General features: G+C 35.3%; 1 long non-coding RNA gene across 3 annotated transcripts in view; it reads left to right on the forward strand.

Moving 5' to 3' along the window:
- Positions 1-17,374: 17,374 nt before the first annotated feature.
- The window catches only part of LOC123000730 (uncharacterized), an 84,415-nt gene continuing 75,547 nt past the window's right edge, over positions 17,375-26,242 (forward strand). For 2 of the 3 annotated variants that reach the window (XR_008957928.1, XR_008957929.1), the window contains exon 1: positions 17,375-17,564. This is a non-coding gene — a long non-coding RNA (uncharacterized LOC123000730). The remainder of the gene's footprint in view (positions 17,565-26,242) is intronic. The other variant, XR_006408919.3, reaches the window with a different exon arrangement.

The raw sequence follows: 26,242 nt of genomic DNA on the forward strand, positions 1-26,242 counted from the left end.
AGATTTTTCTTATTCTTACATATAATGCAAACAGGAGCAAATTATACCTTTAAGTTATTATACATTAAAATACTTGTACCTTAACGTAATAAGAATAACAAAAATCATTTATATATACATTATACTTATTGATTGATTATATAAATAAAACTATCTGAAGGTCATGGTGAGAGGCAAAATAAATATAATTATAACCTTTACAACAATTAGTTATTAAGGATTTCAAGATATATTGGTGAAATATGTTGACAATTTGTTATGATATGGAAACACCATTAAATGGCAGAACAGATGCTTTAGATGACTTTTTCCTTGAATGACATATGACACTGTCAGGAAAAAAGGTGAAATTTGCCTCCAGAACTGAGGGGGAAAACATTTTGCATGGAGTGAAAAAGATAAAATCATTTGAATGTATAACTGGTCAAGGTTAAATCTGAAAGCCAATTCTCCAAAGAGCTAAACTTAGGTCAATCTAATTTTTTATGTATAAAGGTGATGAAAAAATTATACGATATCTTCAAATGACTTTAAGCCATTACAAAATCAAAACATTCCTCTACCCTCCCCAAGTAGTGGATGCTCTGGAGATATATTGCAAAGCCATTGCTGAAGTGGGCCATCTTGGAATGCAGAACACAATTCTCCAGAATGGTTTCTATCTGGAAGAATACTAAATGATACCTTAATAGGCTGGGAAGTAATTAAAATCTATCCATGTTCATAGAAGCTATTCTACTGCATATGCCTTGCCTGCAACAGTTAGAGAATTTAAAATTTCTTGATTTCGAGATATTGTTTGACCACCACTACTTGCTCTAGTGTGTTTGATAATACGTTGCAACTCTGTTAGGTCAGTGTTTTTCAAGAGGTCATGAAACTTATTCCTTGGTTTAAAATAAGCATATCACCTAAAGAATTCTAGGCAGAACAAAATCTATCTGTTGGTTTGCAAGTTCCTTAGGAGCCTCCCAGGTATAATTTGCAATCAGCCCTTGTAGGTGGAGGATAGAAAGAGACAAGAAGGAGATTGGTAAGTGGCAGATTTAATAAGGAACAAAACTTACATACGAGGTTTGCTATGGCGGCCATAAGATGAGTACGTCTCCTACTCACCCACTTAATTTTAAAAGTTTATATTGTGGCCTTAACTGGGTTCAGTCATGTATACTGTCTGGATAGTTTCAAGGTCTCAAGTGATGCAATACCACATCATTATCTTAAGGCTATGTCCTTGGAGCAGGCTCTGGGAGCAGGGAAGGCAAGCAGAATGCATTTTCACTGATGGGGAGGTAAGGACCCCCAACTGCTGGGGTCCAGCTTATGGGTCAACCTATGGTCACAACTGTCTTGATGACCTCCCCAACACTATCTTATTTTACTAACTTTCAGGTTTTATTATGAGAGGGGAAGCCAATCAAATATTTTGAACACAGCATATACTTTAGTGAGTGTATCTGTTATCTATGGCTGCCTAATAAATCATGCCTAAACTCAGTAACTTAAATTGACAGTGACTATTTTTTATGATTCTGTGAGCTGACTGAGCTCAGGTTGGCTGATTTTCTGCTCCACATTGTATAGGATGAGATTACTTTGATTGAATCAGCTGGATTCCCAGCTGAGGCTGGAATGTCCACCTTGCTCCATGTGGCCTCTTAACAGTTTAGTTCTGGTGTGGACTTTCTCACTGCATGATGCCTAGCCTTCAAGATGGAGGGGTAGAAGCTTACAGTTCTCTTAAAGCTTGAACTCAGCTATTCCAAAACATCACTTTAGTTTCATTTTCTTGAACATAAGGCTGGCTCAGACTCTGCCACTTGATCTAAGTGGTGACATGCGTGTACGGAATTGGAAGGAATTACAGGTTACCCTGTTACAAGACTTCCTAGTGCTGAGCAGGTGCAAAAACAAAGAAGGAAGTTGCTGTCTTGGGCTTAGTTATTTTCAAATTATTTTTCTTTGGAGGCCTGACATGAAACATGAGGAAAATCTTAATTACATGAGTAATTAAGATTACTTTTAACCCTACTAATTATTCTGATTTTAAAATAATACCATCTAATGGAAAAATCTAATTAAAAAATGAAAAAGTATAAAGAAGAAATTTATCTGTAGTTCCATCATCTAATGGTAATCACTGTTAATTAGCATTTTATTAAATGCCACTCTAGAAATGGTAGTTACACTTTTTTCAATTATAGAATTATAATATGATTAAAATTAAATATAAAGATATAGAATATAATTAGATATTTTCTACTTTGCTGTCTCTAATTGTAATCATATTTAAGAATTTCACCTTGTTACATAAGCAACCATAGAAAAGAAATAAAAGTACAGCATTCATCTACTATGTATGATGAGGAAATTATCACCTTCTTAGAAACTTTAGAGTAATTTCATGCTTTTTCCCTTAAAAGGCTTATCAGCTGGACCATGATTGTATATTTTAACTTTTAAAAATCTAATTATTATTATTTTTGAGAGAGAGAGAGAGTGTATGTGCTTGGGAGGTCAGAGGGTGAGGGACAGAATCCCAAGCAGGCTCCAGGCCCAGCATGGAAACCAAAGTGGGCTCGATCTCACAACTCTGACATCATGACCTAAGAGGAAATCAAGAGTCCAATGGCTCAAACGACTGAACCACCCAGGCACCCCCTAAAATTATTTTTAGATATGCACGTTCAAATATTGTCATTCTTTTAATTTTAATTTTTCAAGTTTGCTTATAGGTTGCTTCTAAAAATTGAAAATCAATAGTGGGATTTATGATATTTTTGCAGAAACGAGTCAATTGTTTGGACCAATAGGAAGCAAATTCAATGTTAGTCACTATTTCTATGTAGGGTGAAAAATGATCCAAATCACAAAGTTGAATGGATTTTCTTTTCGTAGTCAACAAAACATTACCACGTTTTAGTTTTCTTTATTACTTGAAAACTTTTTCTTTTTTATATTTTTGTTATCTTTCTCACATTTTTCTAAATGCTTTTTTTCTTTTTGTGCATAGGAAAGGTATAGGTCTTCATCATACCATTATCTTCCAGGTTCAAAGTTGTAGCATATTTAAAATGGAATACACTTACTTCTTGAATAAATTTTTCATAGAATACACTTAAGTTCTTTGTTCAACTTGAACCTTTGTTGTTGCTCTCGTTATTTTTACCTGATGTCCAGCTGTCACTCTGGAATTTCTATTCAGCATATAGAGCAGGTATATGATGTGTTGGACTGCTTATCTTATTTTGGTTTTGTGTGGTCCTTTTCCATTGTGCCAGAGTATGTCCTCAAATGATACTTTTTTTTTTCTTCGCCAGAAAGAGTTGGTAAGATGTAAGTGTTCTGATCTCTTATGGTTTTTTATTTTAGTGTTACAGCTTTTTATTAGATTGGCAAGGTAAAGAAAGTATATGTTCAAAACATTTTTGTCTCAAATTTGAAAATTTTTCATCACCATAGTGAATAATAAATTCACTATTATTGATTAGATGGCTGATTCTAATCTGATAATTTTTCCATCCAGGCTCTGTATAAGCCATTGGATCTCCATAAAGTTAGGATACCCTTTATTGTGTATATGTGTGAAACAAGTAACTAGTCTCTAGGCATCTATAGTCTAAGGAGGATTGTCAGGTTATGGATCTGGATCTATTTTGAGAGTAGATCAAAGAATATTTGCTGACAAACTGGATGTGGAGTACAAGAGAAAACATCAGTTTTAACCTTATGCTTTTTGGCCTGAGCAGTTAGAAGAATCTATTTGCCCTTTATTCAGATATATATATTCTTTAAAGATTACATTAAGAGAAAAGAGGGAGCTATTCATTCATAGTCATTCATTTAGCAGTTATTTGTTGAGCATCTGCTGTTGGCTAAGCATTTTTTTTCTAGGCTCAATTTTGTCAATATTGTGTTGTCTCTTAGACATCCAAGTACAGTTGATGTAAAAGGCCTTGTTTTAAAATATAAATTTGTAAACCATCATCATTCACATGTATTAAAATCTGGCTGAATGTGATCCACTAAAGACTAAATATAACTAGAGAACAGGCCGAAGGACAGAGCCCTGAGTCACTCTGATACTTAGTGATTAGAGATATAAGAGACCAGCAAAAGAGATTGAAAACCAGTTGCCTGAGTGGTAGAAGTCGGGCATGTGACCTGAAAACCACATATTTTTGGAAAGGTGACCAGTTATCTCAAATGCTATTGATAGGTCAAACAATATGAATTTTGAAATATGATCATTAGATTTAACAATATGGAGCTGTTGAGATATTGATAAGAATAGTTTTCATGTAGAAATGGAAGTGAGGGGTGCCTGGGTGGCTCAGTAGGTTAAGCATCCAACTCTTGGATTTGACTTAGGTCCTGATCTCATGGCTCGTGAGATTGAGTCCCGCATCAGGTATCCTGCTCAGAGGGAGTCTGCTTTGACATTCTCTCCCTCTACCCCTTCACCCAGGCTCTCTTTCTCAAATAAATAAATAAATAAATAAATAAATAAATAAATAAATAAATCTTTTTTAAAGAAAAAATTGGGGTACCTGGGTGGCTCAGTCAGTTAAGTGTTTGCCTTTGGTCTAGGTCATGATCCCAGGGCCCTAGGATGGAGCCCCACATTGGGCTCCTTGCTCAGCAGGGAGTCTGATTCTCCTTCTCCCTCTGCCCTTTTCCCCACTCATGGCCACTCACACGCTCTCTCTCGTGTTCTCTTTCTCAAATAAATAAATAAATAAGTCTTTAAAAAACAAATTAATTAAAAATTTAAAAAATTTTTAAAAAGGAAATAAAGAAGTTCCTTAGAGAAACAAAAACAAATAATGTAAGATGAGAAATGAGATACCATATATAGATAACCATTTCAATAAAAATCTTTCAAGGAAGGAAAGTTATACTAGAAGGCATATCCTTCAACTCAACAATTTTGTCTGATCATTTTATTATAATTCAGACAGGTATATCTGTATAAGAGAGAGAAACACATTTCTCAGTAACTGAGCTTATAGTATCTGAGGAGAACAAAGCAAAAATTAGTATTTAAGTCTTTAATGATGAAGCTTATATCAACCCCAAGAAAAGGATCTGAAAAAAGTTAATGGCTCAAAGTAAACTCCATCCACTTGAGAATTATTCTGCTCTGAACTTCAGCAAGCTAATTTTAATCATAGGTCAATGATATGTTAGTACTATAAATTCATTTCTTGACAATGGAGGAAGAGTTCAAGACAAAATATTAGCCTATAATATGGCTGTATCATAAACATGTGGTGAAATTATGACATAGTGTAATATACACTATGGCATAATGTTTAAAAAGGCATTTTTCTGGGGCACCTGGGTGGCGTGATCCCGGTGTTCCGGGATCGAGTCCCACATCAGGCTCCTCTGCTGGGAGTCTGCTTCTTCCTCTCCCACTCCCCTGCTGTGTTCCCTCTCTCGCTGGCTGTCTCTCTGTCACATAAATAAAATCTTTAAAAAAATAAAAATAAAAATAAGTAAATAAAAAGGCATTTTTCTAATGGTTGTACAAGCCCATTTCAGATCATCTGAGGGAATATGGCAATATGGGATAAGATAGTGATTAGAGGGATGTGGTCTTGAAAAGGGCTTCCGCTCTCATGGCAGTTTATTAGATTTCCATTTAAATCGTGGTTAAAGAAATATTTTCATGGATAAACAAAGTTTAAAATAATTTGAAGTAGTGAAGAAACAAGTATTGCATTTAAGCTATAGAGAGTCACACAATGTAGGTTTAAAAATTGCAGAGGAACCATCTAGAACAAAGGCACTATGGTGGGAACAATCTTCTTCCTATATGGCTAGAGCACAGTGAGCATGGGGTTGGGGATTATAAGATGAGGGTTGTGAGATAATGAAGGGCCAAACGATGAGAACACTGTTTACCCTAACCTTACTGGTTGGTAGGTCTAAGTTCCAAGGGGTGGATTTGAACATGGGGAATAACATGATCTGATTGACAGTTCAAAAAGAGCAGTCTGACCTCTGCACAGAATGTGGGCAATTGACATAGACACAAAGATTAGTTAGGAGGGTATTCTGTCTCTCAATGGAGAGATAGCAAAGGTTTGGATCAATGCTGTCAAGTTTCATTAAGAGTGTGGAGTGAATGCCCCTTCCATATTCAGGCAGAGCTCTCAGGAAAAATGGCAGTGCCCAGGAAAAATGATGTCAGGACAAAGGAGAAAACCCTTTAAAAAGCAGGAGGAAGTGAAAAACTGGCTACATATACTAGAAAAGTAAAGAATATGAAGAAGTGATAAAATTATAAAATAGAGACATCAGATAGGTTTTCTTTCCCCTGTGAATTCTCAAGGAAGGGGCAGAGTAGAATATTCGCTTGGACATCAGGGATACTGTGCTCTCTGGACACGAAACTATGATGGCTCCTCATTGGCATGTTTCCTCGGGGGAAACTGGAGAGGTTACACAACTCAGGGGCAAAACTTTCTTCCAACCAAAGATGATGAGCTATTGGTAGGTCATCATCGGCATTATAAAAATACAGTAAAACAAAACAATACAAAATAAACTGCAAAGTCTTCATTGTGTTTTGAATACATGAGGCGATGAGTTTTGAACACATGTCTGCTAATATCTAGCTACATGTAAAAGATTACTTTCCTTTCCCTCAACCACATTGAACACTATCCTGCCCATCCAGCCCCAACATTAGCTTTGAACAGCAACAAAAGCATTCTGATAAATGATACTCGGGAGCCCCTGGACAAAGATGAACTACAGCTAAACATCCCTTGCTCATTTGCTTCCCTAACAAACTTCCTGGAGAAACACTGTCTCCAATATGATTTTATTCATTGCTGACAGTTGAATAAATTTACCTGAGGTACTCATTTTGTTGTCCTTTCTAACCTTCTCATTAGTTCTCTATCTTGCCCTCAGGATAATAATGAGCCAAAAACTTACTTAATTGTGGCTAAGTATAAGAGAAGTATGAGCAAAAGCAGTATATTCAGAAAGAAGAAAACCCACATATTGTCATGCAAAATTGAACATAATAATAAATCTGTAAAATTTTTGTTAGTTAAAAGCCTTTTTGAGAATATTTTCTAAAACATCCATCCACTCCCTTTTCTTAAAAATCTCTTGTCTTACTCAAACATTAGCATTCGGGATATATTAATAATCTATTTCTGCTTTAATTCAATAAATTCTGCTTGCTCTAGAAATAACTGAAGGTAACTAATCAATATCCCTTGATGTAGCAACTATATTTTAATAGTTTTATTTACTATATTAAAAAGCACAAATATCTCTTTTAGGTATAAAATTATTTTGTTTGTTTACAAAACTACCCTTCATATATGTTACTGTTCCTATGGAAACCTGCATACACAAATTGTACCAAAATAATTTTACAATATACTACTTTTATTTTTCTCTGTCATTCTACTTTTATTTTTATTTCTATATGTTCAGTATAGAAAATTGTTATGCCGCATGTTTGGTCTCCTAGTGATACAATTTTCCATGAGACAGTAGGAGCTTAACTTCACAGTAGAAGAGGAACAGAGCAACATATGGTCCAACACTTTCATGCTGGGAAAGGACAGCTTCACCCTGTGAGGAAAAGAATGGATGGAGAGCTTGAACTATGGTTTAGTCTAGGGTTTTCAAAGGTGAAAAGAAGAGATTCACTGAATACAAATATAGAGAAGCAACAGATTCAGTTTGAGCAAAGGAAAGCCACCATTTTAGTTGTTTGTTAGTCAGATTTTTTCCCATTGTTTTAACTAATTTCCTAGAGTAAGTCAGGACTTTTAGAAGCGCATCAATTTCTCCCATACACTGTCATTATATCTGAAACTATTTGAAAATGCTTTACTAATTATGCTGAGATTTTTTGTGGTTGGTATTCCTCTTGGGAAATAATGTAGGTACTGGGTAATAACCTGAACAGCAATTAGTATATTTAATTAAAATATTAAAAATATCTCAGGGGTGCCTGGATGGCAGAGTCGGTTGAATGTGGGACCCTTAGTTTCCACTCAGGTCATGATCTCAGGGTCCTGAGATCAAGCCCCGAGTCAACCTCCATGCTCACTGGGGAGTCTGCTTGAGATTCTGTCTCACCCTCTCCCTCTCCCTTTGCCCCTACCCCCACTCACACACACTCTCTCTCTCTCTAAAAAAAAAAAAAAGAAAGAAAGAAAAAGAAACCGATCTCTTTCCATTCTTTCTATGTACTCACTTTCTCCAATCTTCAAAAAAGAAAAAGTATCTCATATCAACTTTTTTCTTATAATAGGAATAAATAATAATGTATACTATAAAATATTGTGTAACTGTTAAATACAGTTGCAAATATAGATATGCTCATTGAAAAATATGCCATTTTATAACAGGCAAGGTTTAAGTAATTAGTTAAACAAAGGTTAACTTACTCATCAAGCACATATGGAGTAGGCTCTGTACATATTTTGCATTTAATTATCATAATTAATCCCACGAGTAATCCCAAAGTTTCATATTAATCGTACTCACTTTTTTGTAAGAAAACTGTGGCTAAATGAAGCTAAATGTCTTATTCCAAGTCAAAGAGCAACTAAGTGGTGGAGATAGTTTAGAACTATCTGAACCCAAAGTTCATTGATTTCTTTTTTTATGACACTGCTTAGTGAGTCACTGTGATACCTAATAGAAAGCCCCATTACATTGTTTTGAATGTGATAGCTCTAAAATAATTTACATTTTTTATAATGTGTATATGTATATACACACATATATGAATTGGGGCTGTGGATATATATTTATGTATATATATCACTTTATAAACTATATGTTTCTAACAAGGATATTAGGAATTACTCTTATTGTAATTTTTATTTTGTAGCATGTGATGATTATAATGATGAAAATTCTTTGGTGAACAAAATGTTCTAATTGTACTATATTCTTCATCTTGATTGTATCTGACTTCACATAATAAGTAATAGGAAATAAGGCAACAGTATGATGATAATTGTGTATAGAATTATATATTAGAATATTTAAATCGATTATATAATTAGTGGCAATTTATTTATATAAACAAATCATAATCAATATCTTCACAGAGAAATCTATTAACAGTCCTAACATGTGACCTCTGTTCAAGGAAAAGAATTTGGTCTTGGTCATTGTTTTCTAATCCTTTTTTCTCTTGACACATTGTAAAATAAAGTGAGCATAATTAATTAATTGGCCCTAGAAACCATTTGTAAGTAAAAAAGTTTGTATCTGGATAATTAATTTGACAGTGAAGCCTATTTTCCTTAGAGTGAGAATAATTTCCTCCTTTACATTCACAAGTGATTTGACAAAGACTGGCAGACGAACAACGGGATAGACCAGAAAATTATCCCATTTTTCTCTGCCTCATATGCAAACACTCGAGAAGCCTATTTAAAACCTCCACCTAGAGACAGAAACGGTGTCAATTGAAATGAATGGGAACATGGAGATCTTTACTTCAAAAAGATGAAGAATCTGTCAAAGGTAATTCTGATAGTTCACGTTGGTAGAGAGTTGCTTCAATGCAATACATTTCCACACGGTAGGAAAAGAGGGACATGAAGACTGCATTAAAGAATCACGAAGCAACTGCAAAGGCCGGGTGTGCAATGTCACTATTTAGCTTCTCCCCTGGCCTTTAACAGGGTTCTAAGGAAGGCTTGTCATTCTTGAAGAGTAGCAGACAGACAGAACTTGTAGCCCAGAAGCCTAGTCGGCAGCAGGTTGATCCACAGAGCTGTGCCCTGATGGGACACTGATGAGAGCTGGCAGGAGAAAGCAGCAGGCGGTGTCGATAAGCAGATTAGAACAGCCTGGCATGGAACAATTACCAAAGATGTGTTAATCACTCCCTCTTCGTTCTCCCTCAGAGTCCTGTGCAGTCCACAGAAATTAATACACCAGTATTAGGAGACATAATCTGGTTTCGGAAATACCTAATTTACAACTAGCCTGTGGGAGAATTTGCCTTACCACTTCACTCAATTCTCCACCTTTTGTTAGGAGGTATTAATATTATCACTGACACAGTGGAAGAAACTGCAGCTAAAGGACGTGCCATGTTCAATTAATAAACAAAATTGAATCTCTATTGTCTGCCTTATTAAAGATCATCTGAGCAATACTGTTTTATCCCAAAATGAAAACTTTCCTTCTACCTCAGGCCACAGTTGTTTTTTTTTTTTTTTTTTTTTCCTAATAAGATAAATATCCAGATCTATGTCTAAAGAGTCACGGTGTATCAAATAGCTCTCCTTTCTCTGACCGTGTCCCCAGAAGGATCTAATTCCCTTAGGTGATTACTCCATAATTACCGATTGCTACAACTTTTTTTTTTAAATATTGTATTTATTTATTTGAGAGAGAGAACGAGCAGTGGGGAGGGGGAGAGGGTGGGGGAGAGAGAAAGAAAAAGAGAGAGGGAGAGAGAGAGAGAGAGAGTAATTGCTACCACTTTTTGAGAAATTTCTCTTCCCTGTAAAATAACAGCTAATATTTGGAGTTTGTTACATGTTGTTTTAAATTGTATTTTAACTCATGTCATCTCCACAAGGACCTTATTACTTCCGGATTATAGATGAGAAAACTGAGGGCCAGGGTAGCATGCCTAAAATCACATCGAGAGTAAATGAAGGACTCGGACTCAAAGTCAGGCCATTTAGAATCTGAAGTCCGTTATCGTAATCACCGTATCATGCTAACTGTATGTTTGTCTTTGAGAGTTTGGACAGATTTTGCCAGTGCTGAAAGCCTCTTCATTATTCACCTCATGCTTGCCCTGCCCATGCTAATGTATGTTAAATTGATTCCAAAGAGATAACTGATTTCATAATCCTCTCCAAAATTTAAATTTATACCCAGGCTGTGCTTAAAAAGTTGGTCTCTTAATTAAACCTCTGTGTTAGTATGAAGCCTTGCCCGGACATCACCTCCTCAATGTGGCCCCAGCACCTCCCACCTCTGGCAATCCGGCAGTCCCCTTTACTCGCTCTGTTTATTCCCGAGAGCTGCCTTAACAAATTACCATAGATGTGGTGGCTTAAAAACAACAGAAATTTAAATTATCAGAGGAGTGAAGGCTACAAATTTGGAAAAAAAGGGTTTGTGGGGTATGCTCCCTCTGGAGCTTGCAGGAAATACCCTTCTTTGGCTCTTAGTTTATAGGGACTCCAGAGAGTCACTGGCTTGTGGCTGCAGAGCACCGATCTGTCCGTCTTCACATGGCTTTCTTCTCTGTGTATCTCTGGGTCTCGAATCTCCCTCTGCCCTTCTCCTACAAGGACACCTGTTATTGTTAGGGCCCAACCTAAGTCCAGGATGACTTTGTCCTGAGATCCTTAACTTAATTACACCAAAAAAGACTCTTTGCAAAGAAGGTCATGTTCACAGGTTCCTGGATTAGGACTGGGACATAACGTATTGGGGCCGCTATTCAACTCACTACACTCATCTTGTCTTTTCTATTATCAAATCACTTACTACTTTTTATTAAAATTCATACTTAATAGATTTATTGATTATTGTTTGTTTTTCCTTGATAGCATATAAACGACCTAAGTCAAGAATCTTTGTTTATACTGCATATAAAAAAGATAAAATCCAAGTTCCTAGAAAAAAAATGTATATTAATACATATTTAGAAAACATATTTTAGAGCTAGGATCCAAAGTACAGGCATGCTAAATCTCAATGAAAATCTATTCTTGGAGTCAAGTTTCTTCCTTCCCATAGTTTTCCACGGCTTCGACAGATCTGTATATTCCTAACAGAATGACAGAGCCTCTACTATGCATTGTTGACCCCCCTTAAGCCCTGATATTAGTATATATTTAGTCATGGAACAAGAGCTTAACAATGGTTACACAGAATATTTAAACCCTTTCTAAGGCAGAAATACCATGTTTACTGATTCTAGAAATATTATGGAGCACCTTTTATAAAGTAAATCTTGTGCTTGGGCCTAGGATAAGTCAGAAGAAGATGGGCTGATCACCAGCCTATCATATCCCCTTGAAGACACAGCAATGACATGGAGTGTTTCAAGCACTTAACAAAAAGTATTTTAACTAATGATCAGCAAAAGTTAATCCAAGGACGCTGGGTAGAGGCCTGGAAGATCTTTGGTCCCTCCTCCTGCTAGGGTTATTCTTGATTCTAACATAACCAGTACGAATTAAAAACCTGAGATCTAAGGAGTTGCACTGCTTTCATATGCACCTAAGGAGAGCTTCAGAGTTAAAACATAACTTCTTTTCCATATTCTTTCAGAAGCCATCAGCAAAAACCAGAGCTTGCTGAAAGCTCTGGTATCTTCTGAGAATTCAGCCTACTCTAATATTTAATCTTGAAACACTTAAATTATATGCAGTTCATCCATTCATTCAAAAGTATTTGTTGAGCACCTACTATGTATCATGCATTATTCCAAAATGCCAGGTATAGAGCAGAGAACAAAATAGATAACAATCATTGCTTTAAATGATCTGATGTCTATATAATAAAGGAGATAAGAAATAAATAAATAAAATATAGAGAACCATAAGTAGTGATAGATGCTGAGGATAAATAAAGAGAGAAAGGACAGGAAGTGTGAACATAAGGGGAAAAAGTTATAAACTTAGAACTAACGGCGGAGTCAAATGTTTTCTTTTATAATCCTTTTACAATATGAAATATAAAGAATTTTCACTGATTTTATTTAATAATAGTGACACTTTAAAATGCTACTTAAAGGCTATGGGAATAAAATAATCGAAGCATAATTATTGATCCAATACAAAGGCCTAAATATGGGAATGCTGCTTAGGTGGAAAATATCATTCTGCAAACTATCAGGACAAAACAAATATTTTCAAAATGTTGTTGTAGTATGTTTTTGAGTAAATCACTGGAATCAAGAGAGCTCATGCTAGATCCTTGAAATGATAAGCATGCAATTTCATTTGTATTAATTCACAGATGAGAAGCAATTTAGAGGCAGATGAACTTATTTCAAGGTTATTTTATGTTACATCCTCTTTTGACAAGAAGGGAAATCTCTCTTAAAAGAAGAAATATTAGATGCATGTGCTAAGCAAGGATTTCTAGTCCCCAGTTTCATCCATTTGCAATACTTAAGAGGTATATGTTGAGAGTTTAAATCAAAAGTGACCAAAAGAGATGATGGCTAGTATTTTTTTTCTAAGCAGAAAATGGCAATTACATTATAAGTATTTAGTTTCCAAGTTTATCACAATAATTTATAGTTATTTGCTCAAAAAGCAACAAACACATCTGTTATTTTCAAGACTCCATTCATATGCAATAGTAAAATGTACTAAATAAGAATTCATTGAGAACTAAGTGTAAGAGTTCTACTGACAGTTTGGAGATAGACATGGAATAGAAAATGATGTATCTTTTGTTTCAGTAAACATCTAATCTAGTGTAAGTGTCGAAAATTTTGTACATGCCTAATTTTTGTTTAATTTTTTTTTAAGATTTTGTTTATTTATTTGATAGAGACAGCCAGTGAGAGAGGGAACACAAGCATGGAGAGTGGGAGAGGAAGAGGCAGGCTCCCAGCGGAGGAGCCCGATGTGGGGCTCGATCCCAGAACCGGGATCACGCCCAGAGCCGAAGGCAAACACTTAACGACTGCGCTACCCAGGCGCCCCTGTTTAATTTTTAAAACTTTTTATTGACGCAAAATATCCATGCCAAAAAGTACACCTATTATAAGTATATAATTAGATTAATTATTACAAACTAAAGATATTCTGATCATCAGCATGCATATGAAGAGTTACCAGCCCGCCAGGCATCATCCTCATTCATGTCCCTTTCCCGTCATTAATTCCTCAACACATTCACTATCATGACCTTTATCACTGTCTATTATTTGCCTGAATTTGTTATGTAAATAGAATCATGCAGCATAGAGTCACTTGTACCTGGAGTCATTACTTTAACACACAGTTTATGAGATTAGATATATCATTGCATTCAGATCTAGATTTTTCAGTCTCAGTGTTGTATAGTGTTCCCTTGCAATGAACACACCCAAAATTATTTTTCTCATCTATTTTTTGGCACTTGCATTGTCCCCAGTTTGAGATATTGCAAAGGGTACTGCCAAAATCATTCTAGCACATATCTTGGATGACCATATTGACAAATTCCTTATAGGTTTATACATAAAGAAGATTCGCTGTCCATTGTATGGATGGACGTAGCTTCAGTGGATATCATCAGTTTTCCTAATGGAGTTATACTGATTTAACTGGCACCTGTGTAGTATTAGAGACTCAGTTGTTCCATGTCCCTGACAGTCCCTGGTAATTTCCTGTCTTTTTAAATCTTACCATTTTATTAATAACACACTGGATATTAATTTGCATCATCTAAGACATGATGTTTGAGTAGTATTTTTTCTAGCCATTCTTCAGTTCCCTCAGATTGCCTGAGGGAATGTGGGATAAGGGAGTAATGGGGGCTGGGCTGGTGGAAAGGACTCACTGACCTGTCAGTTCCTTAGTTTCCCATTTAAGCAATTGTTAAGGAATATTTCCATGTCTAATACCAATTTGAACGTCACTGATTTAGAGAATGAAGAAGAAGTGAGGTTTTTTGTTTTTTTTAGCAATACAAAGTCAGATAAAAGTATCCTTCCTTTGTCTTGATATTTTCTTGTCAGATGGAGCATAATTCCCTCCTAGTTTTTGTGCTTATGCCTTTACCCTCTCCTTTGTATCTACTTCAGTTTTTCTTCCTATTTGGTATTCAAAGGCCAGTTCACCTTCAAGTAACATGCTTAGCTACTTTTGTTTCTTCTTCTATGCTCTCTCTTTCTGCACAGTTCCTTCTCTGGTATCCATCACAGGACTTGAAATGTATGCTGTAATGAATGGCATAAAATATTCATGGCATGAATGAAGAAACGAAGAAAAGAGAATGAATGAGTGATGGCGTCCTCACCTAGCTTCACTTACCACCTGCAACCTGATGCCTCAAGCTCAGTCTCTAGACTGGACTTCTGAACATGGAAATGCCATGGAATGTTATTCTTCATTTTAATGTCAAAGTCTCCTCAAACTCTAAAATAATTTTTCCCCATTTTAAAAATTATATGCTCCCAATTTAGATCTCTTAAAATAAACTCAAATATGAGAATTGTTTTTTTCTAATTAAAAAGTAACAGGCTCATTTTGCAAATTTAGTGAATGGAAGAAAATGAAAAGGTGCTTAACAGTTTAAATTGGGAGACATCACTCTCCTCTCATTCACTTTGCCATTTGTTGCTGTTCTCCACTGAGGATGGTTCCACCATTCACTGAACTTTTTTTTTTAAGATTTTATTTTTATTTATTTATCCGACACACGGAGAGAGTGAGAGAGAGAGAGAGAGAGAGGCATCACAAGTAGGCAGAGCAGCATGCAGAGAGGGAGGGAGAAGCAGGCTCCCTGCTGAGCAGAGAGCCTGATGTGGGGCTCAATCCCAGGACCCTGGGATCATGACCTGAGCTGAAGGCAGACAGACACTAAACTGACAGAGCCACCCAGGCACCCCAACCACCATTCTTTGAATTAATGAAGTAAGAAATGAGAGGCTCTTCTGGGCCTTTCCTCTCACTTAATCAGCATCCTAAGAGATAGCATATTCTCTCAACACTCCTTCACAAATGTGACACTCCATCCCTTCTCTATCACAGCTTTGAAGTTCAGTCTTTCATTGTTTTTCTCCAATGTCACTATATATATAATACATCTAACATTATCTTCTCAAGAGTTGTCTCATTCTAATTTATGTTCTTCATTGGTAGCTGCTAAGATCTGAATGTCTGTGTCCCCTCCAAATTCATATGCTGAAATTCTAACGTATAGGAGGATCATATTTGAAAGTGGGGGCCTTTGAAAATGATTAGGTCATGAAAGTAGAGCCTTCGTGAGTGAGATTAGTGCCCGTACGAAGGAGCCCCAAACAAATCCCTCAGCCCTTGGTCATGTGAGGACACAGCACGAAGGTGCCTTCCATCAACCAGGAAGTGGGCTCTCACCAGATACTGTATCTACCAGTGCCTTAGTGCTTTGATCTTGTACTTCTCAGCCTCGAGAACTGTGAGAAATAAATTTCTGTTGTTTATAAGCCCCTAGTCTATGGTATTTTGTTAAAGCAGCCTGAACATGCTAAGACAGGGAGCTGAAAGTTCTTTCTTAACTTTTTTAACACTCTGATATGTGAAGTCCTATCATGTTGCAATTTTTTTCTTGAGGTTCAAATCTGACATCCTTCTCACTGGATTGTTTTTTTTGTTTTTTTTTTTTAACCACTCCTATCTTTATAGATAATAAACTACTTCTGGATCCTATCAGAAAACTGATAAAACATGATTTCTGGGTGTGTCTGTGAGGGTGTTTCCAGAAGAGATTGCCATTTGAATTAGCGGACTGAGTAAAATTTGCCCTCTCCTGTGCTCACGGGCATTATGTAATCTGTGGAAGGCCTGAGTAGAACAAAGAGACACAGGAAGGGTAAATTCTTTTTTTTTCTCTCTCTCTCTTCCTAAACTTGGACATCATATTCTCCTGCCCTGAACATCTGAGCTGCTGGTTCTCAGGTCTTAACAATCTGGGACTCACACCAGGGGCTCCTTGATTCTCAGGCTTTTGGGCTTGGACTGAATTATACCTCCAGCTTCCCTGGTTCTCTAGCGTTCAGGCAGCAGATTGTGGGATTTATTTGCCTCTGTAACTGTGTGAGCCAATTCTTATAATAAATCTCCTCATGCATATATCTATTTATCCTATGGGTTCTGTTTCTATGGAGAACCCTCATACGGGGATTATGTTACAACCAACACCAGTTTTATTTTGGAGAGATGATAGAGCTTGTAGATTCAAATTATCTACAAGCACCAAGAATTACTTGCTCATTTCCACTCTAAACTTGGATCAATTTATCCTGAGACAGAGACTGAATTTGAGGGGTAGAGAAAGAAGTGAGGGATTCTGGATCAGTACTGATCTAAGAATATTCAGGCGACCAAAACAAAAGACAAAGACAAACCTCACATAAGAGTGCTCTGTACTAAATTTGGAGTTTAGTCAAGTTTTGCTATGTAAATTTATGGCTTACAATACTAGCTTAGAGACAGGATATGCAGAGGGGGGACAAACTGTGATAAATAAAAATTTTTTTACAGCTGCTAATGTCTGATAACTGCGCATAATGAGCCTTTGCTTGTTTGAAGCAGATCTCCCTTTGCTCTACAATGAACTTTGGTCACGCTAATCCCATTGCTTAAGGCTGGGTTTACTAAATCCCAGAGGCCTAACTCAAACAAGAAGCACACATTTTTCCAAGTGGTATACAGATTGCAAATGCCTGTCATCATACATACGTTCGATAGGCATCTTGCAAGTGCTGAAACGCCTTGGCAGTGTTAGGACCTGCTCCAGTCTGCTGGGCTCCGCAACGGAATTGTTACCCCTACTCTGACAGCCAGACAGACTGAGCAGTCACTACCCAGAAGAGAAGCTGTGACAAAGTAAGCAATGGCTCTTGCAACTTCCACTCAGAAATGACATTTTCACTTGTATTTCATTAACAAAATAAAATAGAAACTGAAACTATGATAGTAGGAGATACACATGAAGATGTAGTAAAATGTATGTGAAAATAATTAACGGATGAAAATAGGAATTTTTAGTTCTTTTTGGTATTTCATAGCCCTTTATTACTCTTAGGATATATAGAAACGGCTTAGTATGTGTTCCGTCTCCTGTGTGATTTTTTTTCCTGGCAATAATGTGAGAATTTGCTCTTACCGCTCGTTTTTTTACCTTTGATATCTGTATTCCAGTGACTTAACTTTCAGGAATTTTCAAAAATCTCTGCACTTCCTTTTGCCTCTCAACCTTAATACTTGCTCTTCGCATAGATTGGAACATCCCGTTTAACCATTCATCTAATCAATGATACTCAAGATGGTGTTTAGCTGTCTCTGTATCAGAAAAAAAAATGCATGCAAATTCGTAATTCTACTGAAATGCCTTCTACTTTATAATTAGATTATAAAAACAAGTGCTGGATGGAGGCAGTCCTCTGATGACAGAAGGAGAGTGGTAAGAAGAAGAAAAAAATAAATCCAGAAAGGAAAGTAAATACTGAAGTTGAGATTATAAACTATACAGTGACTAAAATGCGCTATACATTTTAGGTTGAGATAGAACTGTAAATAGAAATACCCACAAATCCTAAGGTTTACAGATCAATTTTACTAGCACATAGATGAAGAAAAACAACATTCACAGAACCATAGAAGCAACCTTGTATCACCTCCCTGTCTTTCCACGCTCCCAATAGTCACTATCATGACTTTGACTGCCATCATTGCAAATAGTTTGCTTTTTCAGAACATTACGTAATTAGAATCACACAGTACGTAATTTTTTTATGTCTGGTCGTCTCTGTGTTACATTTTGTGTATGTGTGAAAGTCATCATACTTCTTTGTAGAGTTGTAGATTTTTTTTTCATTACAACATAACATCTGATTGCACGAACATCTCATAACTTACTGTCTATTTAATGATAGATATTTAGGTGGTTTTCATTTTGGTGTTACTGTGGAAGTACTGGGATGAACATTTCTGTGAGATCCATTTCAGATAACTGACCTCAAGAACTGAAAGATAATAAGTTTGTGTTGTTTGAAGCTCCTAAGCGTACAATCATTTGCTAATGGAGCATTAAGAAACTAATATCCTTGAAGTGACCAGACAATTTTATACTTGAAAGAAACCAGAAGTGATTAAAGATGCCTAAGATTGTATATATAATGGGTTAAAAAAGTCATTTTCTGCTTGTACCTACGAAGTTTCACAGAAAAGTGGCTTTATGTATCCTTACGTGTTGTATCAGAAATTTTATCTGAAAAATGTTAATAATTTCAGGCTATTTTATATCAGGTAGGGATTAAATGGGATATCTTACATAATGTATTTTGCATTACTAAACATAAATTATGTTTTACTGTTGAGTTAACTATGAGTTTAATGTATTTATTTTGTACTTTCTAACGCTATGCATTATATTTAGCACTCATTGTTTTTAACAAGATGCCTTTCATTAAGAATTCAGTCTTTCTGTAGAAGAATCATTTTATATCACATAATAATGCAGAATTTTATAAACATTTGAATTACAGACTGCACAAAAGGAAAAACTCATAATTGCAAATGAGGATTTCTAGAACCTCATTAGGGAAGATATTCTTGAGCTATAATATATGATGGATGCCCTTCATTTTATTAAAAAGTTAATACAGAGGTTTTTTAAGCTATTAGAAGACTACCAATAAAACAAGGGAAGAAGATATTTGTTACAGGTGTAATCAGTTTATTAGAGATTAATTAAAAAAAAAAACTTGAATAAAGTGGTTGAAAAATCTAGGACCTAGCAGATGATACAAAGAACTGTAGTATAGAAACAATGTCTTATAACCTTCATAATTGCTAGGGAATCATTCTTTTCTATAACAATGTGCCCTTATGTTTACATTGTTATTATTCCATGTTTTTCTAACCAAATTGTGTCATTGGATTTATCATATGACCAATTTGTAACTTAAAAAAAAAAATACTGATGTTTTCTAAAGAGTATGTGCCAACAGGAAAGAATTACTTAAACAAGCACTATCTTCTCAGTTTAATTAATCAAGCCTTTCACTTAGTCTTTGGAGTATAATTAAATCAGATAGCCTCAGAATGGACTGCTTGCTTGTGCTGCTTAGAAAATATGCTTAACCGCAACAATTTTGCCCATCTCTCAGCTCAACTGTTTTGATTAACAGCCCAACTAAGTTTCTAGCCTTTAATAAAAAACTTTGTTCATGAGAACCTGGGGTATTGGGCAAGAGCTTGAATAATCTTCCTAGATCATTTGCATTTGTCATTAATAACTTTGTGGCCATTATTCAAAATTATCCAGATCTGTAAAATAAACTTAAAATTACAAATAATTTAAAAATATTCAATAATCTCTAACAGTGGGTATTGGGCAAGCAAGTCATTGGCAAGCAAGCAAATCAATATTCCCAAAAGAAAACTCACCACACACACACATACACACACACACACACACACAGAGAAACCTACGCTGCCCACCTCCAACAAATATTTCATTTTTAAGCATACATATAAGCAGGATCTCAGTTTTCTCTAGGCTTAATTAGGTTTTCTTTCTTATTGCTTCTTAATACACCGTTGTTATAAATTGATGGCTACATTATATGCTTATAAAAGCTTTATCAAACTTATTCCAGAATTTTAGTTTCAATAACTTTAGTTCTGTTATTTTTTTTCCAATATTTTCATGGCATTTTTTTTTTTACTTTAGTGTACTTTATGAACATATTGACCTTAAGACATTCTCCTACATTTGGCATTTTCTTACTTACCAGATGGCACTCTTTTATTTTCCCCAAATGTTTACATGAATGTATAATAACTTGTATAAATAGTAGGCTAAAGGTGAAAAGTCATTAAAGGAAGAAGATGGCTGATAGAGCAAGAGCTAAGAGAAGACAGCAATGAGTGGCTGACAAAGCAAAAAAATACAGATGTGTAAAATAAGAGAGAGCCGTTCCTCTGAAACTAAGCAGAAGAAATTAAAATAGATATCTAGGTAGTGAGAAGGGTGTCAGGAAGTTTTAGGAGACCAGGTCAAACAAGCTCTAGGTCTGCAATTAAGCAGGTTTCAAGAGTAGGGGTCGGAATGAGAAAAATTAGGGAAGTGTTTGTAGCTACTGGATCCTTTTCTATTTGAAAAAGTTTGCAAAAGCTGCCAAGATTTAAAATCAGGTTATAGTGACCTAATCTGAATATTTATATTATTTCCGACAGTACCCGATGCATGTGTTTAAAAGTAATCAAAGTAAAATATAGCACAGATAAAAGGCTGGCATAATCTCGGGCGAGCATGGTGAAAAGAGAGGGGTGTAAGAGAATTAGTTTGCTTTCAGTGTAATTTTGATCTAGAGAACTAGGCAAGAGGATTGCAGAATAGGAGCTAATAAACTGAGGGATACTGAAATATGAAAGCATTAGGGATAGCCAGGGAACCAGGATAGGATAGCATTTAAGAATATTACTTGATATCAGTTCTTCCGTTCTATGTCTGCCACCTACTATAGAATATTTGGTTTATTTTCATTAACCGAATGGGAGGAATAATAAAATGTACTTCATAGAATTGAGATGATTAATTTTTTATAAAATGCTTAGTATAATACCTTGCAGAAAGTAGATGCTCAAAAACCCTTTACTATGATTATTACTACGATTTTCCTTTCACAAATTCTGCCGAATTGATTGCTCCCTTTGAGCGCCGTTGCTCCTGTGCGGTTCATTAGCTCCCAGCTAGACTACAGCCATTCGCACAGGTTAACCTCTTTCTTATTAGTCTCTCCCCGCTACAATTTTACGCTTCTGCAGCTATTTTAATCTTCTAAAGAAGACGTAGACTTATGAAAGTCTTCTGCTACAGGTATTTCACTTTGTTCTACTGACCAAAGAATATCCAAATTCCTTAATTAAATGCTAGTACAATCATGTCATTAGTTCATAAGTCATTTAAAAAGTCTAGTCTGTAAAAAAGTAAGTGCCTCAACTAATTCAGTAGTTGCTATATTTGTCCTTGACTATATATACATATATTTTTTTTAATTAGTAAGAATACTTAACATGCAGTTTACACTCTTAACATTTTTTGAGTGCACAATGCAGTATTACTAATTATACCACAATGTTGAACAGATCACTAGAATTTATTCATTTTGCAAAAATGAAATTTTGTATCTGTTGAACAACAACTGTCCATTCCTCTATTCCTCCCCCCGCCCCCAGCCCTGGGCCCTGGCAACTGATCTCTTAATCTCTGCTTCTATGAGTTTGGCTACTTGGGATAACTCATGGAAGTGGAATGATACAGTATTTGTCCTTCTGTGACAGGCTTGTTTCACTTTCCATATTGTGCTCCAGCTTTATACATGTTGCTGTATATCGCAGGATTTATTTCCTTTTTGAAACTGAATAATATTGCATTGTATGTTTATGCTACATTTTTATTTTCCATTCGTCTATTGATGGACACTTAGGTTATTTTCACATCTTAGCGTTTGTGAATAATGTTGCAATGAACATGGAAGCACAAGTATCTCTTTGAGATTTTAGGGGATGAAAACCCCTAAATGGGATTTCTAGTCCTATGGTGGCTCTATTTTTCTTTTCTTCTCTTCCCCTTCCTCTTTCTTTCTTTCTTTTTCTTTCTTTCTTAAATTCAAGTTAGTTAACATATAGTATATTATTCATTTCAGGGTACAGTTTAGTGATTCATCAATTGCATACAACATCCAGTGTTCTTTACATCTAGTGCCGTCCTTAATGCCCATCTCTCAATTACCCCATCCCTCTCACCCACCTCCCCTCCAGCAACCCTCAGTTTGTTTCCTATAGTTAAGAGTTTCTTATGGTTTGCCCCCCCTGTGATTTATTTCACTTGCATAATCCCCCCCCAGTTCCATCCATGTCAATACAAATGTTGACTATTCATCCTTTCTGATGGCTGAGTAATACCCTCTTACACTGTTGGTAGGAATGCAAGCTGGTACAGCTACTCTGGAAAACAGTATGGAGGTTCTTCAAAATGTTAAAAATAAGTGGCTGCACCAGTTTGCATTCCCTATTGTGGCTCTATTTTTAATTTTTTGAGGCACCCCCATACTATTTTCCCTAGGGGCTGTACCATTTTACCTTCTTACCAATTGTGCAAAAGAGTTAGAATTTCTCCACATTCTGGCCAACACTTGTCATCTTTTGTTATTTAAATAATAACCATCCTAACAGATGTGAAGTAATATCGTATTGTGGTTTTGATTTGTATGTCCATGATAGTGAGCATCTTTTCATATACTTGTTGGTCACTTCCAAGTCTTCTTTTAAGAAATGTCTATCTAAAAAAATCTTTTATTTGGTAATCTATTAATAAAAGTATATTTTCCTCTGCCTCTTAAATGTTGTTTTTCTCAATACCTTTTTATAAATGTTTAGAACACTCAATAAAATCCCCTACACAAGTAAAAATTGGCATGAGTGTAATGGTTATTCTTTTCATTATAAAAATACTTATTCTGATCAGCAACCATTAAGACATTCTGAAATGTGCAAGTTTTGTATAAAATTTTGTAGAAATTAAATTTTTCCTTTCAAATAAAAATACAAAGAAAATAAAATATGGAAGTGTTTTATTTGTAATACTTGAAAGGAATAAGAAAGGCATTTGTAAAGTTAAAATTAGTTAATATACACATCATGGCAGTGTGGTATGGTGGAAATGACCAAGGTTTGTGGTAAGAAATCCTTGGACTTATTTTCACTTTGTCTCTAACTAGATGTAGAAACATGTCAAATAATTTTACCTCTATCAGCTTCCTCTGAATCTAAGAAGTAAAGACTGTGAACTAGTAGGTATTTATAGCAGTTCCTTAAATCTCTATGACTTTGGCAATGTAAGCTTCTGTGTACTAATCACTCTACCTTGAAGACTTGTATCTATTTCACAGAGATTTGAGCAAATGAAATGTCTCACTGGGTACTTTAGTAGTTTCTTTCAAATAAGTGAACTATCACTTATCAAAACTTCATTAAGCTAGATAGACTATTCAAGTAGCTACTGACATTACCAGTGAGATGAACTGGCTTGAAGGGGATCAGAAGCACAGTAATATAAAAAGTGTAAAATGCTGAAGACAGCATCCATTTTGCATTGTTGGACCTTGACTGGATATTGCAACACTATTAGTTATTGACAGGATCTCTGTCATCTCTGCATTACAGAAAGATTTTTAATGGTATAATCAACAGCATTGCTAAATATGTTGCAACAGGGTAGTTATAATAATGTATAATTTTTCATTTGAAAAAAATAATGCAAAGCGTTTGAAGATTTCTGCCACTTTGATATCCTCTGTGTGCACTTTTTAATCTATTCTCACATTCTTTTATGCAATATTCAAAGACCTAAAATAGTGTTCCTTTGGTTAAACAGCCTTTCAAATATGTGTTACACATCATTCTTCCTTTGCTTGATTTTACTGTATGAATTAATTTTGCTTCTTTTTGATACTTTTATTATCTTTTCTCTCTTTCTTTATTCAAAATGGACTTTATACATTTTAAATGTTAACTGGTTTGTCCTTGGTAATTCCCTTTACATCAAAGCTTATCTACACCAGGCCAGACATTTCATCTGACATATGCCCTTTACAACACTGGTAGCTATACTCTATTAACACACACTAGGCCTTTGATGACCACAGCTTAAATTTTTGGTTTTAAGGGAAAGAAGGATGATAAAATAGTCTGATTTTAGTTATGTTGTACTAATCAAATCTTGAGGTCCTACAGAAATAATTTAAATTTCCTGCTTGGTATAAAACCACTTAATGAAAATAAGGGCTCTGATTAGAATTAAAATTTACATTTTCTTTTTTTTTTTTTTTTTAAAGATTTTATTTATTTATTTGACAGAGATAGAGACAGCCAGCGAGAGAGGGAACACAAGCAGGGGGAGTGGGAGAGGAAGAAGCAGGCTCATAGCGGAGGAGCCTGATGTGGGCCTCGATCCCGGAACACCGGGATCACGCCCTGAGCCGAAGGCAGGCGCTTAACCGCGGTGCCACCCAGGCGCCCTAAAATTTACATTTTCTAAACTGTCTAAAAACCATTTTCCTTTCTATCCTATGCTAAAACATCTGTACATTTTTTTATTGGAATTGCCCTCTGTTTTCACAATTACCATTGTATTCCATAGAAATTACAGAATAAATTCAAAATACAAATAGGTAAATTAGGAGTCTGATGGGATGGCAGAAAACTGTTAAAATTATTTTTACAACATATTGTGGGACATGTTCCTATGTATGCAGCATTTATTAGAATGAAAAAAAAATAATGCTAGTTACTATAAGGCAGATAGTCAGGTAGGTCAAATAAGAAGAGATGTATATCCCATGTTATTGCCAAATTGTCCCTACAAAATTTTCACCAATCATTCATGACTGCATTTACATACATTTAAATTTAATGGCATTGGTCCAAAGACAGAACTTTTTCATATATATTACAAAATATATTTTAAAAATATGTTAATCATATAATCACACCTACAAATTGTCTCTATTTTTTTATTAGCATAAAAATAATGATTTATTAGGAGCATGTCATGCACATTTTACTTCTGAAAATATATTATGGCACTCTTTGATAGTCAAAGTCACTGATGATAAAGAGATAAAAGATTCATTAAGGATTACTAGAAGAATATTGTTAAAATGTACATACTATCCAAAGCAATCTATATATTGAAGACAATCCTTACCTGAATTCAAATGGCATTTTTTGCATAAAAGGAACAAACAATCATGAAATTTGCATAGAACCACAAAAGATCCAAAATTGCCAAATCAATCTTAAGAAAGAAAAACAAAGCTGGAATCAGTTTCTGATTTCAAACTATATTACAAAGAATATACAGTGGGGAAAGTTTTTTTCACAAAAATGGTGTTGGGAAAACTGGACAGCTACATGTAAAATAATGAAACTGGACCTCTCTATTACACCATACACAAGAATCAACTTAAAATGAACTCTAATGTAAGACCTGAAACCATAAAACTAGAAGAAAACATAGGCAGTAAATTCTTTGACACTGTCTTGGCAATGACTTTTTTTTTTTTTAATTTGACCCAAAGCAAAGGCAACAAAAGCAAAAATCAACAAGTGGAACTAAATCAAACTAAACTCTTTAGCACAGTAAAGAAAACCATCAACAAAATGAAAAGGCAGTTTACTGAATGGGAGAAAATATTTTCAAAGCATACATCTGATAAGGGGTTAATATCTAAAATATATAAGGAACTTATAACTCAACAGCAAGAAGAAGAAGAAAAAGGAGAAGGAGAAGAAGGGGAAGAAGAGGGAGGAGGCAGGGAAGGAGGGGGCTAGGGAGGGAAGAAGTCAGGCTGTAAGGAAGAAATTTAATTTAAAAATTGGCACAGGAACTGAATAGACATTTTTCAAAGTAGACATACGGATGGTCAACAAGTACAGGAAAAGGTGCTCTACATCACTACTCACAAGGCTAATTAAAATTACAACTACAATGA

The sequence above is a fragment of the Ursus arctos genome, unplaced genomic scaffold, assembly GCF_023065955.2.
Source record: "Ursus arctos isolate Adak ecotype North America unplaced genomic scaffold, UrsArc2.0 scaffold_10, whole genome shotgun sequence".
In the NCBI taxonomy this organism is placed as follows: Eukaryota; Metazoa; Chordata; class Mammalia; order Carnivora; family Ursidae; genus Ursus; species Ursus arctos.